Source organism: Arachis ipaensis, chromosome B3 (genome assembly GCF_059453495.1).
Source record: "Arachis ipaensis isolate K30076 ecotype BB chromosome B3, ASM5945349v1, whole genome shotgun sequence".
Taxonomy (NCBI): Eukaryota; Viridiplantae; Streptophyta; class Magnoliopsida; order Fabales; family Fabaceae; genus Arachis; species Arachis ipaensis.
Window position 1 is genome coordinate 54,319,908 of NC_142438.1, and position 15,740 is coordinate 54,335,647.

General features: G+C 38.6%; 1 non-coding gene across 1 annotated transcript; it reads right to left on the reverse strand.

Annotated features, from left to right (window-relative positions):
- Positions 1–15,334: 15,334 nt before the first annotated feature.
- Positions 15,335–15,442, reverse strand: LOC148570677 (small nucleolar RNA R71). Its single transcript, XR_015907990.1, has one exon. It is a non-coding gene; the product is annotated as a small nucleolar RNA R71 (small nucleolar RNA).
- Between the last annotated feature and the right edge of the window lie 298 nt (positions 15,443–15,740).

Here is a 15,740-nt window from a genome sequence, read left to right on the forward strand (position 1 = left end):
AACCATCACCTCAGCAACTTCAGAAGCAGAATGTACCTCACCGACGCCTCAGATGTTGTTCGCTGCAAAGCTTTTCCAACGACTCTCACGAAGACAGCAATTAGATGGTTCGACAATTTACCTCCTAAGTCCATCTCAAGCTTTGACGACCTAGCCAAAAAATTCCTGGCCAGATTCTCCATCCAAAAAGACAAGGGCAAGCATGCCCCCAGTCTACTAGGAATCAGGCAAGGAGATCGGGAAAGTCTTCGCAACTACATGGAGAGATTCAACAAAACATGCCTAGACATACAAAGCTTGCCAACAGAGACCACCATCATGGGCCTCATCAATGGCCTACGAAAGGGACCTTTTTGCCAATCTATATCAAAGAAATATCCCACATCTCTAGATGAGGTGCAGGAGCGAGCGAAAAAATATATCAACATGGAAGAAAATTCTCGGTTGGGAGAAACCTCAAAATCCGGATTCTCCTACCGAGACAAAGATAAAGAATCCAAAAAGAAGGAAGATTAACAAGGGGAGAAAATTAAAAAATATCACAATTACACTCCTCTTAGGGTATCCCTGGTAGATGTCTACAAAGAAGTCTGCCATACAGAAAAAACACCCTCAGCTCGACCCCTCAAAGGCAAAAGAGGAGGAGTAAACCGGAATGAATATTGTGAATACCATCGAGTCCGTGGGCACTCCACCAACGACTGCTTTGACTTAAAAACCATCATAGAAAAATTGGTGAGAGAAGGAAAACTAGATCGGTTCCTGGCCACCCGAGATGATGAGCAAAAAAAGAGACGAAGGGATGAAGATGTCGGACGAGCTGAGCGATCACCTCGTACACCAGAAAGACACATCCACATGATACACGGTGGATTTGCAGGAGGAGGAATCTCCAAATCATCTCGCAAAAGATATCTCAAAGAAGTATATCATGTCAAAGGGAAGGAGGAAGCACCCGACATCCCTGCGATCACGTTCACCAAAGAAGACGGAACAGGTATTGTTCACACCCTGGGTCGAGCTATCCGACCCGAGATGTTCAGTAACAAAGCAACCAACCTCTTCAGGTCAAGCTATCCGACCTCTGCTCAATGAGGTCGGCCAAATCGACAGGAAAGCCCAATAAAGGGCCCAAGTAAAAGAACACGACCCAAATCCAAAGGCAATCCAAGCCTATAGAGATAAAGGTGGTTCCCTTGAAGATAAGCTGACTTCACTCAAAATAAGATAAGATAAGATAAGATAACTAACTTATCTTATCAGAAAGGTCAGCCCACACTACTATAAATACACTGGAGCACCCAGGTATAACTCATACTCTGATTCTACTAAAAACCTGCTTAATACCCTTGCTAACTTAAGCATCGGAGTCCCTTGCAGGTACCCCCACCCTCCGGTGACGAAGGATCAGCAGCATAGCCAGTCGACAAGTCGGATACAATAGCTCCGGCCGCCACTCACTGGCCGGACACATCAGTACCGACCAGTACAGGAGATCTTGTCCGAGATCGACCTCCAGTTTCAGGTAACCCTCGGAACATTGGCGCCGTTGCCGGGGACCTGGAAGTCATCCCATCACCATGGCGGACGACCATGACAACGACCATGATTCATACCTAGAGGACAGAATGCCGCACAAAAATGCGGACGCTACGCCAAAAGATACTCCGGAATCTAACAGAAACAAAAACTCATCAAATCCAGGAGTAATAGAAACACTTCAAGACGTTTAAAGCAACTTGAAAAAGAAAGCCAGCATCAACGAGAAGTTGGCAAGGATCTACAAAGAGAGGTAAGGCGACGTCGAGAGTTAGAAGAAAAAATCCTACAACTCGAAGCCGATCTCAAAGCAAAGGCTACCCGGACCACCCCTGAGGACAATTCACGCAAAGATCAAGATCCATTCACTAGGAAAATCATGAAAACTAAAATTCCTAAGGACTTTAAACTCCCAGATATGACTCTGTATGATGGCACTACAGATCCCAACCATCACCTCAGCAACTTCAGAAGCAGAATGTACCTCACCGACGCCTCAGACGCTGTTTGCTGCAAAGCTTTTCCAACGACTCTCACAAAGACAGCAATTAGATGGTTCGACAATTTACCTCCTAAGTCCATCTCAAGCTTTGACGACCTAGCCAAAAAATTCCTGGCCAGATTCTCCATCCAAAAAGACAAGGCCAAGCACGCCCCCAGTCTATTTGGAATCAGGCAAGGAGATCGGGAAAGTCTTCGTAACTACATGGAGAGATTCAACAAAACATGCCTAGACATACAAAGCTTGCCAACAAAGGCCGCCATCATGGGCCTCATCAATGGCCTACGAGAGGGACCTTTTTGCCAATCTATATCAAAGTAATATCCCACATCTCTGGATGAGGTGCAGGAGCGAGCGGAAAAATATATCAACATGGAAGAAAACTCTCGGTTGCGAGAAACTTCAAAATCCAGATTCTCCTATCGAGACAAAGATAAAGAATCCAAAAAGAAGGAAGATCGACAAGGGGAGAAAATTAAAAAATATCACAATTACACTCCTCTTAGGGTTCCCTGGTAGATGTCTACAAAGAAGTCTGCCATACGGAAAAAATACCCCAGCTCGACCCCTCCAAGGCAAAAGAGGAGGAGGAAACTGGAATGAATATTGTGAATACCATCGAGTCCATGGGCACTCCACCAACGAATGCTTTGACTTAAAAAACGTCATCAAAAAATTGGTGAGAGAAGGAAAACTAGATCGGTTCCTGGCCACCCGAGATGATGAGCAAAGAAAGAGACGAAGGGATGAAGATGTCGGACGAGCTGAGTGATCACCTCGTACACCAGAAAGACACGTCCACATGATACACGGCGGATTTGCAGGAGGAGGAATCTCCAAATCATCTCGCAAAAGATATCTCAAAGAAGTATATCATGTCGAAGGGAAGGAGGAAGCACCCGACATCCCTGCGATCACGTTCACCAAAGAAGACGAACATGTATTGTTCACACCCTGGGTCGAGCTATCCGACCCGAGATGTTCAGTAACAAAGCGACCAACCTCTTCAGGTCGGGCTATCCGACCTATTCTCAAAGAGGTCAGCCAAATCGACAGGAAAGCCCAATAAAGGGCCCAAGTAAAGGAAAACGACCCAAATCCAAAGGCAATCCAAGCCTATAGAGATAAAGGTGGTTCCCTTGAAGATAAGCTGACTTCACTCAAAATAAGATAAGATAAGATAAGATAACTAACTTATCTTATCAGAAAGGTCAGTCCACACTACTATAAATACACTGGAGCACCCAGGTATAACTCATACTCTGATTCTACTAAAAACCTGCTTAATACCCTTGCTAACATAAGCATCGGAGTCCCTTGCAGGTACCCCCCACCCTCCGGTGACGAAGGATCAGTGATGAGCGGATAATTTATACGCTTTTTGGCATTGTTTTTAGTATGTTTTTAGTATATTTTAGTTAGTTTTTATTATGTTTTTATTAGTTTTTAAATAAAAATCACTCTTTTAGACTTTACTATGATTTTGTGTGTTTTTCTGTGATTTCAGGTATTTTCTGGCTGAAATTGAGGGACCTGAGCAAAAATCTGATTCAGAGGCTGAAAAAGGACTGCAGATGCTGTTGGATTCTGACCTCCCTGCACTCAAAGTGGATTTGTTGGAGCTACAGAAGCCCAATTGGTGCGCTCTTAATTGCGTTGGAAAGTAGACATCCTGGGCTTTCCAGCATTATATAATAGTTTATACTTTGCTCAGGATTTGATGGCCCAAACAGGCATTCCAAGTCAGCTTAAGAATTCTGGCGTTTAACTCCAAAATTGGCACAAAAGCTAGAGTTAAACGCCCAAACTGGCACAAAAGCTGGCGTTTAACTCCAAGAAAAGTCTCTACACATGGAAGTTTCAATGCTCAGCCCAAGCACACACCAAGTGGGCCCGAAAGAAGATTTCTGCATTAATTACTCATTTCTGTAACCCTAGGCTACTAGTTTTCTATAAATAGGACCTTTTGCTATTGTATTTGGAGATCTTTGATAAGTCTTATGCTATCTTAGACACGTTTGGAGGCTGGCCATTCAGCCATGCCTAGAACTTGTTCTTATGTATTTTCAACGGTGGAGTTTCTACACACCATAGATTAAGGTGTGGAGCTCTGCTGTTCTTCATGAATTAATACAAAGTACTATTGTTTTTCTATTCAACTCAAGTCTATTTCTTCTCTAAGATATTCATTCACACCCAAGAACATGATGAATGTGATGATTATGTGACACTCATCATCATTCTCACCTATGAACGCATGACTGACAACCACTTCCGTTCTACATGCAAACAAGCTTGAATGTGTATCTCTTGGGTTTCTAATCTAAGATTGGAACTTTCGTGGTATAGGCTAGAATTATTGGCGGCCATTCCTGAGATCTGCAACATCTAAACCTTGTCTGTGGTATTCTGAGTAGGATCTAGGAAGGGATGGCTGTGACGAGCTTCAAACTCGCGATTGTTAGGCGTGTGACAGACGCAAAAGGATCAATGGATCCTATTCCAACATGATCGAGAACCGACAGATGATTAGTCGTGCGGTGACAGCATATTTGGAACATTTTCACTGAGAGGATAGGAAGTAGCCATTGACAACGGTGATGCCTGATGATGAGTTTTGCTCGATGGTTTAGAATTTCCCTCATAGAAATAACAACTTCGTTGTAAGCATAGCTCCAAACCAACAAACAATTCTCACATAAAAAATTTAGTTGTCACAAGTAACAAACTCCAATGAAAATTAACCGGAGTATTTGGACTTCAGGTCGTCTCACAAGGAATTGCAATGAAGTGTTTAATCATTGGCTACGAAGATGAAAAGGGGGGGTTTGATTTGGAGTTTGACAAGAGAAATCAAATGACAAGAAAGTAAAATGACAAGAACTAATAAAATAAAGGAAAAGTACTCTTGGCTAAGACATAGGTAATTGAGATCACCATCCTTGTCTACAAACCATATATTGATAATTATGAGAGGTCAAGCTCATTAAGTCTACTTCCAAAAGTCTTAAGTACGTAATATCTACTCCTAGACTTGAAGTACGTCAAAAGGCTTTGATCACATCAACCCATAAGTCCCAACCTACCTACTAATTAGATTAGTAGTGGGTTGGCGTCAATGAGTATCAAATTGATCACCAAGGGTTCTCAAATAATCAATTTAGTGAAACCCAATGACTCAAGGTCACTCAATTCCCTTAGCCTAGGCCAAGAGTAAAGAAAACTACCCAAAAACTAGAGGAAACATTTTATCAAACACCTAGAATGCAAGAAAAGTAAACATAACAAAATGCAAGAATTAAAGGAAGCCCATAACTATCAATAGCAAGAAATCAATAATAGTAAGCAAGATCAACATAAAAGAACATGGAAACATAAAATTGCATCAAAAGAAATTAAGATCCAACAATGGTTCATCAACATTAAAGAGAGCAAAATAAGAAAATGACTAGAGAAAATAAGAAGATTAAGACAATAGAACACTAAAATATGAAGAGACTTGAAATCAAAACAAGAATTGAAAGAGAAAATTTGAGAGTGATTAACCTAACTCTACCCTAATTTCTATCCTAAATCTAGAGAGAGGAGAGAGCCTCTCTCTCTAGAATTCTACCCTAAAAACATGATGAAAAACTAAACTATGACTACTTGGTTCATTCCCCCTTCAATCCTTGGGTTCAATAGCATCAGAAATGGGTTGGATTGGGCCCAAAATGAGCTGCAAAATCGCTGGGGACGATTTCTCTTTAGTGGACCCACGTGCTCCATCGGCGCGCACGCGTACATGGCGCGTGCGCGCCCCTGAGCGCAAAGCAACATATGGCAAATTTTATATCATTGCGAAGCTCTGAATGTTAGCTTTCCAACGCAACTAGAACCGCTTTATTTGGACCTCTGTAGCTCAAGTTGTGGTCGTTTGAGTGCGAACAGGTCGGGCTTGATAGCTTTACGGTTCCTTCATTTCTTCATGAGTTCTCCCACCTTGCATACTTTTCTTCTCACTCTTCCATCCAATACTTGCCTTATGAACATGAAATCACTCAACAAACACATCAAGGCATCGAATAGAATTAAAGTGAATTAAAATCACCAATTTTAGGGCCTAAAAAGCATGTTTTCACTTTTAAGCACAAATCAAGGGAGAATTGCAAAACCATGCTATTTCATTGAATAAATGTGAGAAAATATGATAAAATCCCCCAAAATAAGCACAAGATAAACCACAAAATTGGGGTTTATCAAATCTCTCCACACTTAAACCAAGCATGTCCTCATGCTAAGAATAAAGAAAGACAAGAAAAGGGTTATGAACATTTATTCAATGCAAATAAACTATATAAACCTATCTACATGCATGCAACTAAATGCAAAATGATTCTACCTACTTGGTTAAAAGCAAATCAATCTCCAAGAACACATATAAGCAAGTAGGGCAAGGGTCATATGACGACTCACAAACTCTACCAATTCAAATATCAAAATGAAGTACAAGTAGACTTGCAAGAAGAAAAGCTCATGAAAGTCGGGAACAAGGAATTGAGCATCAAACCCTCACCGGAAGTGTATCTGCTCTAGTCGCTCTAGTGTATAGGGTCGATCACTCAATTTTCTTCTAATCATGCTTTCTATGATTTATTTTTCATCTAACAATCAACAATTATTCAATGCATGCATACATTCATCACGAGGACTCATTCATAGGTTGTAATGGGGCTAGGGTAAAGGTAGGGGTGTATATGGTCAAGTGAGCTTGAAATTTGAATCTTTGATTAACCTAAGCTCTCACCTAACACATATAATAACCTATACAATTCTAATACAATACCTAGCTACCCATGATTCCCACTTTTTTTCACATGCTCATGCATTCTTTTTAATTAACATTCCATATGCATTGATTTTTATTGAACTTTACTTTGGGGCATTTTGTCCCCTTTTTTATTTCTTTTTCTCTTTTTTTTTCTTTTTTTTCTTTTAATATATATATTTTTTTCTTTTTCTTTATTTTGTAATTTTTTTAAAGTATATACAAGCGTATCAATGCATATGGTTTTACATATAGTGTATGAGTATGTACCCAATTCCCAATATTTTTAACAAAAATAAAAGTTACACTTTTATCTCAACCAATGTCCCATGTTTTCCATACCCAAATGATACACACCCTCACTAGCCTAAGCTAATTAAAGATCCAAATTAAGGAAATTTATTATTTTTCACTTAGGGGTAGTGATGTGCTAAAATTAAGAATAAAAGGGATTAAATAGGCTCAAAATTGGCTAACAATGGTTGATGAAAGGTAGGCCATTTGGGCAAGTGAGATAAATAAAATGATGGCCTCAATCATATAAATGCATGTATACATGGAATAATGGACATAAAGAATCAAACAAATCAAAGATTACAATCATAGAAAGAGAACAATGCACACAAGAATGGAAATAAGTGGTTATAAGATGTAACCACGCAATTGGGCTCAAAACTCACATGCTTGTGTTCTTAGCTCAAAAACCATGTTCCAAAATAAATTCTTCAAGCAAGTTCAACAAAAAATTTTTTTTTCAAATTGGTAAGGTGCCCTAAAAACAGTTTCTTGGAAAAGAAATCATCACCCTAACCAAGTAGTCCTAACATAAAAAGAAGTGGTAAAATATGTACAATTTCTAACTAGCATGCAACCTATCATGTAATGCAACGACTAACTAACAAGGACAAAAATTAAGAATTGGTGTTGAAAAAGGAAGTTGTTACCCATGGAGGTCGGTCGGACGACCTCCCCACACATAAAAATTTGCACCGTCCTCGGTGCATGCAAAGAAGAGTAAGGTGGACGGGTTGCTACAATTGATGAGCTCCTTCAGAAAGTTATGCGGGTGAACTTGTTTGTTTCCCCATTTAGAAGCTTTCTCATTCCTTTCCTTCTTGGTGGCCAACCTAAAAGGAAAGAAAAAGAAAGAAAATTAAGCCTACAACAAAGATATGAAAGCAATTAGAACATAGGCGGGGGCTAATGCCAAATAAGAATAAGGTTCTCACTACATGTTAGCCACGCATGTGAGTGAGAAAATAATATAGGCAAAGGGCATATCAATTAATACTTGATGCAAGAACAAGTTAAAGCATGAAGAGCATATTGAGCATCAAGCTTAATCAATAATTGACACAAACAAGATTAGTGGTAAGCGTGAGAGCATTTGGTCCCATCCTAACTCAATGATGATGAAGTATAAAAACAAGGGATCATGAGTCAGGAAGGACTAAAGCACTAATCTTGTGTGTAGAGCAAATATTACAAGTAATGTCAAACAAGTCACAGAATACCAAGATTAACCAAGAAATCCTCAATAATTGAATATAAGAATCCAACACCATTATTAAAACAAGAACTTAGAAAAGAAAATAAGAACAATTTATAAAAACAAAATTAAAATGCAATGGGTGATAATATGCAAATGCAACATATAGAAGAAAATGAAAATAAGAAAAATGAAAAGTGGAATTTTGAAAAGAAAGTAAGAAATGAAGAAAGAAGAAAGAAGAAAGAAGGAAGAAAGAAAACAGGGGAGAAACAGGGTGCGGAGGGCGGCGCGTACGCGCACAGCACGCGTGCGCATGGGTGGGCAGGTGGGACAAGCGACGCGTACGCGCATAGCACGCATACGCGTGGATGTGCAGATGGCGACCGACACGCACGCGTCATGCACGCTTGCGCGTGGGTCACGGACACAGAGTAGGCACAACTTAGGCACAACTCTCTGGTTTTTGTACCAGGAGTGCGATATGCACCACCGGCGCGCGCGCGCGCACAGCACACTTGTGCGCGGATGCCCCCCCCCCTTTTTTCTTTTTTTTTTAGAAGATGCTTAGAAGCAAAACAAAGTACTTTCCTAATCTACAAGCATTCTAAAACAATCAAAAATAAAATTTAACAACAAATCTTTTTGGTTTTTGAAAAATTTTCAAATACACTAAAAACAAAACTTATATTACAAGTAAAATGCAACCTAACAACAACTATTCCAACCAAAGCATGAATGCAATAAACAACCTATCAATAAAAGCAAAATACATAAGAGTATAGAAAATAACAAAAACTACCTACAATGGCAACTCCAATCACTTATTAACCAAATCTAAAAGAGAGTGGAAAGAGTTTACCATGGTGGGGTGTCTCCCACCTAGCACTTTTAGTTTAAGTCCTTAAGTTGCACATTTGGGAAGCTCCTTGTTATGGTGGCTTGTGCTTGAATTCATCTTGAAACCTCCACCAATGCTTGGTTTTCCATTTTGCTCCAAAATTTCCAATGAGTTGCAACAAGTCTTGATGGAGTCCTTCACAAGCTAAGGGTTTCCAAAATTGATCCTCATATATACCCGGATCCCAAATCTTTTTTCTACACCCATCTTCAAGTTGATCATCACAATTCCAATTGAGTGAGAAGTGATCCGAATTCTCAAGTAAACACCAAAGCATCTTCTTAGACCCCTTAGTTGAGAACTATACCAACCATTGCACTTAGACTTTAAGTTTCCAACCATAAGGAACCTTGATTGGCATTTCTACCCACTACTCAATTTCCTTTTGTTGTTAACCCCACAAAGAGCTCTGAGTTGCCCATCATTTTTAATCAAACCATATTCAAGTGGGCAAGTAAATATTAGAGATAAGAATTTTACCCACTTGAATGTTATGTTGGATGGCGACTTAGGAAGGGACGTCTCCAATGGTCTTGTAAGTTCCATTTCCTTGTGCTCTTCTTTGAATACCTCCACCTCTTGGCAAGCTTCTTCCACCTTCACCTCTTGACAAGGCTCTTCATGTCCAATTACTTCCTCACCAACCTCTTCTAGCTCTTCTCCATTCTTCATATCACAACTTGGAGGTAATGTGGAACTTGTCTCAACATCCACCTCAAATTCAAGAGGAGAAGATTCCTCAAATACCAAAGGATCATGTGTTGGTGTGGGCTCATCTCCAAGAGGAGGATTTGTTATTTGCTCACCTTCTTCCAATTCTTCATCATTTATTATATGCTTAGGAGGTTGCGCATTATCCTCCTCAACACCAAATTCAAGCTCATTGGAAGAAAGTTCAACAACCTCCACAAAATCATCAACAATGTCACTTGGTGTGGAAGTGCTCTCAAGTTTGGAATCCGCCTCTTGTTCAACTTCTTCTAACTCTTCAACCACTTCTTCTTCTTCAACAATCTCTTCCTCCTCCACATGTTGCAAGACATACCCCATCTCCTTGTCCTCATGTTAAGATTCTAAAATCTGCTTCATGCTCCTTTCTTCGGTTGATTTCTCACATTCATCTGTGGAGATGCTTTGCTTGTTACATGAGTCCCATGAGTCCAAGTTGGCTTTAATTTTGGCAAGGTTAGCTTCAATAGCTTCATAATTCTTCCTTTGGACTTTCTCTTGCTCCTTTTGACGGATTATTACTTGAAGCTGATCCATTTCTTCCTTGAGACGATCCGTTTGCTCTTGAATGGATGGATATGGGTGTTCTTCCATGGAGGGTTGTGGTGGTAAGGGAAATTCATTATGTGGTTGAAAGTTATCATACATGGGAGGTGATTCATCTTGGTAATAGTATGGAGGTGGTGGTTCTTGAGGGTATTGGTGGTAGAATTGGGGTGGTTCTTCATATGGTTCATATGGTTCACAAGGTGGTTGGTATGGTGGATATGGGTTGGGATCATATGGAGGTGTTTGGTGATATGAGGCTTGTGAGTATGGTTGTTGAGGGCTATGTTGAAGGAAAGGGTCATATGTATATGGTGGTTATGGTTGACAATCACAATAAGGGTCATCACATACATTAGATTGGTATGCATTAGGATTAGGATTATACCCACAAGAATCCGGAGGAGGTTGTTGCCAAGAAGGTTGTCCATAAGCTTGGGGCTCCTCCCACCTTTGATCTCCAAATTCTTGATGCACATCCTCATTGAAGCTTCCATTTCCTACAATATAGTTTGAACCAAACTCATAACCAAAGTGATGAGAATTCATGGTGATAAGAGAAAACAAAAACAAATTCTAATAAGAAACAAAGAAAATCAAATCCTAAAACTAATGAAGACTAACAAACAAAACCAAAAATCAAGCTATTCACAATATATACAATAGCCAATAATGTAACACCATTGCAACTCCCCGGCAACGGCGCCATTTTGATGATGAGTTTTGCTCGATGGTTTAGAATTTCCCTCATAGAAATAACAACTTCATTGTAAGCATAGCTCCAAAACCAACAACCAATTCTCACATAAAAAATTTGGTTGTCACAAGTAACAAACCCCAATGAAAATTAACCGGAGTATTTGGACTCCGGGTCGTCTCACAAGGAATTGCAATGCAGTGTTTAATCATTGGCTATGAAGATGAAAGGGGGGTTTGATTTGGAGTTTGACAAGAGAAATCAAATGACAAGAAATTAAAATGACAAGAACTAATAAAATAAAGGAAAAGTACTCTTGGCTAAGACATAGGTAATTGAGATCACCATCCTTGTCTACAAACCATATATTGATAATTATGAGAGGTCAAGCTCATTAAGTCTACTTCCAAAAGTCTTAAGTACATAATATCTACTCCTAGACTTGAAGTACGTCAAATGGCCTTGATCACATCAACCCATAAGTCCCAACCTACCTAATAATTAAATTAGTAGTGGGTTGGCGTCAATGAGTATCAAATTGATCACCAAGGGTTCTCAAATCATCATTTCAATGAAACCCAATGACTCAAGGTCACTCAATTCCCTTAGCCTAGGCCAAGAGTAAAGAAAACTACCCAAAAACTAGAGGAAACATTTTATCAAACACCTAGAATGCAAGAAAAGTAAACATAACAAAATGCAAGAATTAAAGGAAGCCCATAACTATCAATAGCAAGAAATCAATAATAGTAAGCAAGATCAACATAAAAGAACATGGAAACATAAAATTGCATTAAAAGAAATTAAGATCCAACAATGGTTCATCAACATTAAAGAGAGCAAAATAAGAAAATGACTAGAGAAAATAAGAAGATTAAGATAATAGAACACTAAAATATGAAGAGACTTGAAATCAAAACAAGAATTGAAAGAGAAAATTTGAGAGTGATTAACCTAACTCTACCCTAATTTCTATCCTAAATCTAGAGAGAGGAGAGAGCCTCTCTCTCTAGAATTCTATCCTAAAAACATGATGAAAAACTAAACTATGACTACTTGGTTCATTCCCCCTTCAATCCTTGGGTTCAATAGCATCAGAAATGGGTTGGATTGGGCCCAAAATGAGCTGCAAAATTGCTGGGGGCAATTTCTCTTTAGTGGACCCACGTGCTCCATCGGCGCGCATGCGTACATAGCGCGTGCGCGCCCCTGAGCGCGAAGCAACATATGGCAAATTTTATATCATTGCGAAGCCCCGGATGTTAGATTTCCAAGGCAACTAGAACCGCTTCATTTGGACCTCTGTAGCTCAGGTTATGGTCGTTTGAGTGCGAACAGATCGGGCTTGACAGCTTTATGGTTCCTTCATTTCTTCATGAGTTCTCCCACCTTGCATGCTTTTCTTCTCACTTCTTCCATCCAATACTTGCCTTATGAACATGAAATCACTCAAAAAATATATCAAGGCATCGAATGGAATTAAAGTGAATTAAAATTACCAATTTTAGGGCCTAAAAAGCATGTTTTCACTTTTAAGCACAAATCAAGGGAGAATTGCAAAACCATGCTATTTTATTGAATAAAAGTGAGAAAAGGTGATAAAATCTCCCAAAATAAGCACAAGATAAACCACAAAATTGGGGTTTATCAATGCCCAACATAAAGCTTGCCATGGAAAGGAGTATGAATGATTGGAAGAAGCCAATAAGAAAGCAGAGGTTCAAGAGGAACAAAGCATCTTCATACGCTTATCTGAAATTCCAACCAAAGAATTACATAAGTATCTCTATCTTTATGTTTTATTTATCTTTTAATTATCAATTCTCCATCACCATCTGAATTAGCCTGACTGAGATTTACAAGGTTACCATAGCTTGCTTCAAGCCGACAGTCTCCGTGGGATCGACCCTTACTCACGTAAGGTTTATTACTTGGACGACCTAGTGCACTTGCTGGTTAGTTGTGCGGAATTGTGACAAAGTGTGATTCATGTTTAAGAGCTCCAAGTCCTTTGGCGCCATTGTTGATTATCACAATTTTGTGCACCAAGTTTTTGGCGCCGTTGCCGGGGATTGTTCGAGTTTTGACAACTGACGGTTCATCTTGTTGCTTAGATTAGGTATTGTTTCTTTTTATTTTTCAGAATTTTTAAGAATGAATTCTAGAGTTTCAAGGTGATGCTCTTATCATCACAAAAGCTTATTGATTCTCATCAATTTAGCTGCTGAATGTAATGTTCTGCTGAAGCTTGGCCAACCATGTCTAATCTTTTTAGACTGAAGCTTTAGACTAACATTGCATGATTCCTGAAATTCTTATTAAAAGTTTTGAATCCCTTTATTTTCTTTTCCATATAAGTTTCAAAAATCACAAAAAAATTTATAAAATCATAAAAATCAAAAATATTTTATGTTTCTTGTTTGAGTCTAGTATCAATTTTTAAGTTTGGTGTCAATTGCATGTCTTTATTTCTTGCATTTTTCGAATACATGCATTATGTTCTTCATTAATCTTCAAGTTGTTCTTGATGATTTCATTGCTCTGATCTTTAAATTCTCTTGTTTTGTGTGTTTTGTTGTTTCTCATATGCATTCTCAATTTGTTAGTGTCTCCTATATGAAAATTTTTAAGTTTGGTGTCCTGGATGCATTGTTTATTCGATCTTAGTTGCAATTTTTATTGTTTCTCATCATTAAAAATTCAAAAATATTTTCAAAATTGTGTCTTTTTAAGTCAATAATACAGAGAATTGAAGATTCAGAACATTCAGCAGAGGAATCAAATAGAAAAAGCTGGGCGTCCAAAACGCCCCGTGAAAAAGGAAAACTGGCGTTTAAATGCCAGCCAGGGTACCTGGCTGGGCGTTTAACGCCAGGATGACACTAGAGGGAAGATTTTGTTTTTAACTCAATTTTTTTTTTCAAATCTTCATAATTTTTCAAAATCAAATCTTTTTCAAATCATATCTTTTCAATCATATCTCTTCAAAATCAATTTCTTTCCATTTTTTATTATTTTCGAAAATCCTTGTTATAATTAATGATTTACTTCAAAATTTTCTAGTTGTTACTTGCCTATTAAGAAATGATCAAAAGTTTTAATTCTAGAATCATATCTTCTAATTTCTTGTTAGTCAAGTAAATCAACTTTAATTTTAAAACTTTCTCTTTTTAGTTTGATTTTCAATCATATCTTCTCAATCATATCTTTTCAATCACATCTTTTTCAAAATCAACTCTCAATCATATCTTTTTGATTTCTAATTTCAAAATCTTTTTCAAAAATCACTTAATTTCTTTCCCAATCTTAATTTTCGAAAATCTCAATCAAATTTTCAAATTTCTTTTTATTATTTCAAAATCTTCTTAATTTATTTTCGAAAATTCTTCCCCTCTTCTCACATCCTTCTATTTAAGGGACTAACACTACTCCTCAAGGTGCAATTCGAACTTTATCCTTCTTTATATGTTCGAATTCTCCTCTATCTACCTCCTCCTTCTATTCTTCTTTTCCTCTGACACCTCAAGGAATCTCTATACTGTGACATAGAGGATTCCCTACTTTCTTGTTCTCTTCTCTTTCATATGAGCAGGAACAAAGATAAAGGCATACTTGTTCAAGCTGATCCTGAACCTGAAAAGACCTTGAAGAGAAAACTAAGAGAAGCTAAAGCACAATTCTCTCTAGAGGGCCTAACAGAGCTTTTCAAAGAAGAAGAAACTATGACAGCCGAAAACAACAATGCCAACAATGCAAGGAAGGTGCTTGGTGACTTTACTGCACCTACTCCCGACTTCTATGGGAGAAGCATCTCAATCCCTGCCATTGGAGCAAACAACTTTGAACTTAAGCCTCAATTAGTTTCTCTAATGCAACAGAATTGCAAGTTTCATGGACTTCCATTGGAAGATCCTCATCAGTTCTAAGCTGAATTCTTGCAAATCTGTGACACTGTCAAGACCAATGGGGTTGACCCTGAAGTCTACAGACTTATGCTTTTTCCTTTTGCTGTAAGAGACAGAGCTAGGACATGGTTGGATTCACAACCTAAAGAAAGCCTGAACTCTTGGGAAAAGCTAGTCAATGCCTTCTTGGCAAAGTTCTTTTCACCTCAAAAAGTGAGCAAGCTTAGAGTGGAAGTCCAAACCTTCAGACAGAAGGAAGGTGAATCCCTCTATGAAGCTTGGGAAAGATACAAGCAATTGATCAGAAGGTGCCCTTTTGACATGCTTTCAGAATGGAGCATCATAGGTATTTTCTATGATGGTCTGTCTGAACTATCCAAGATGTCATTGGATAGCTCTGCTGGAGGATCTCTTCATCTGAAGAAGACACCTGCAGAAGCTCAGGAACTCATTGAAATGGTTGCAAATAACCAATTTATGTACACTTCTGAAAGGAATCCTGTGAATAATGGGACAAATCAGAAGAAAGGAGTTCTTGAAATTGATACTCTGAATGCCATATTGGCTCAGAATAAAATATTGACTCAGCAAGTCAATATGATTTCTCAGAGTCTGTCTGGAATGC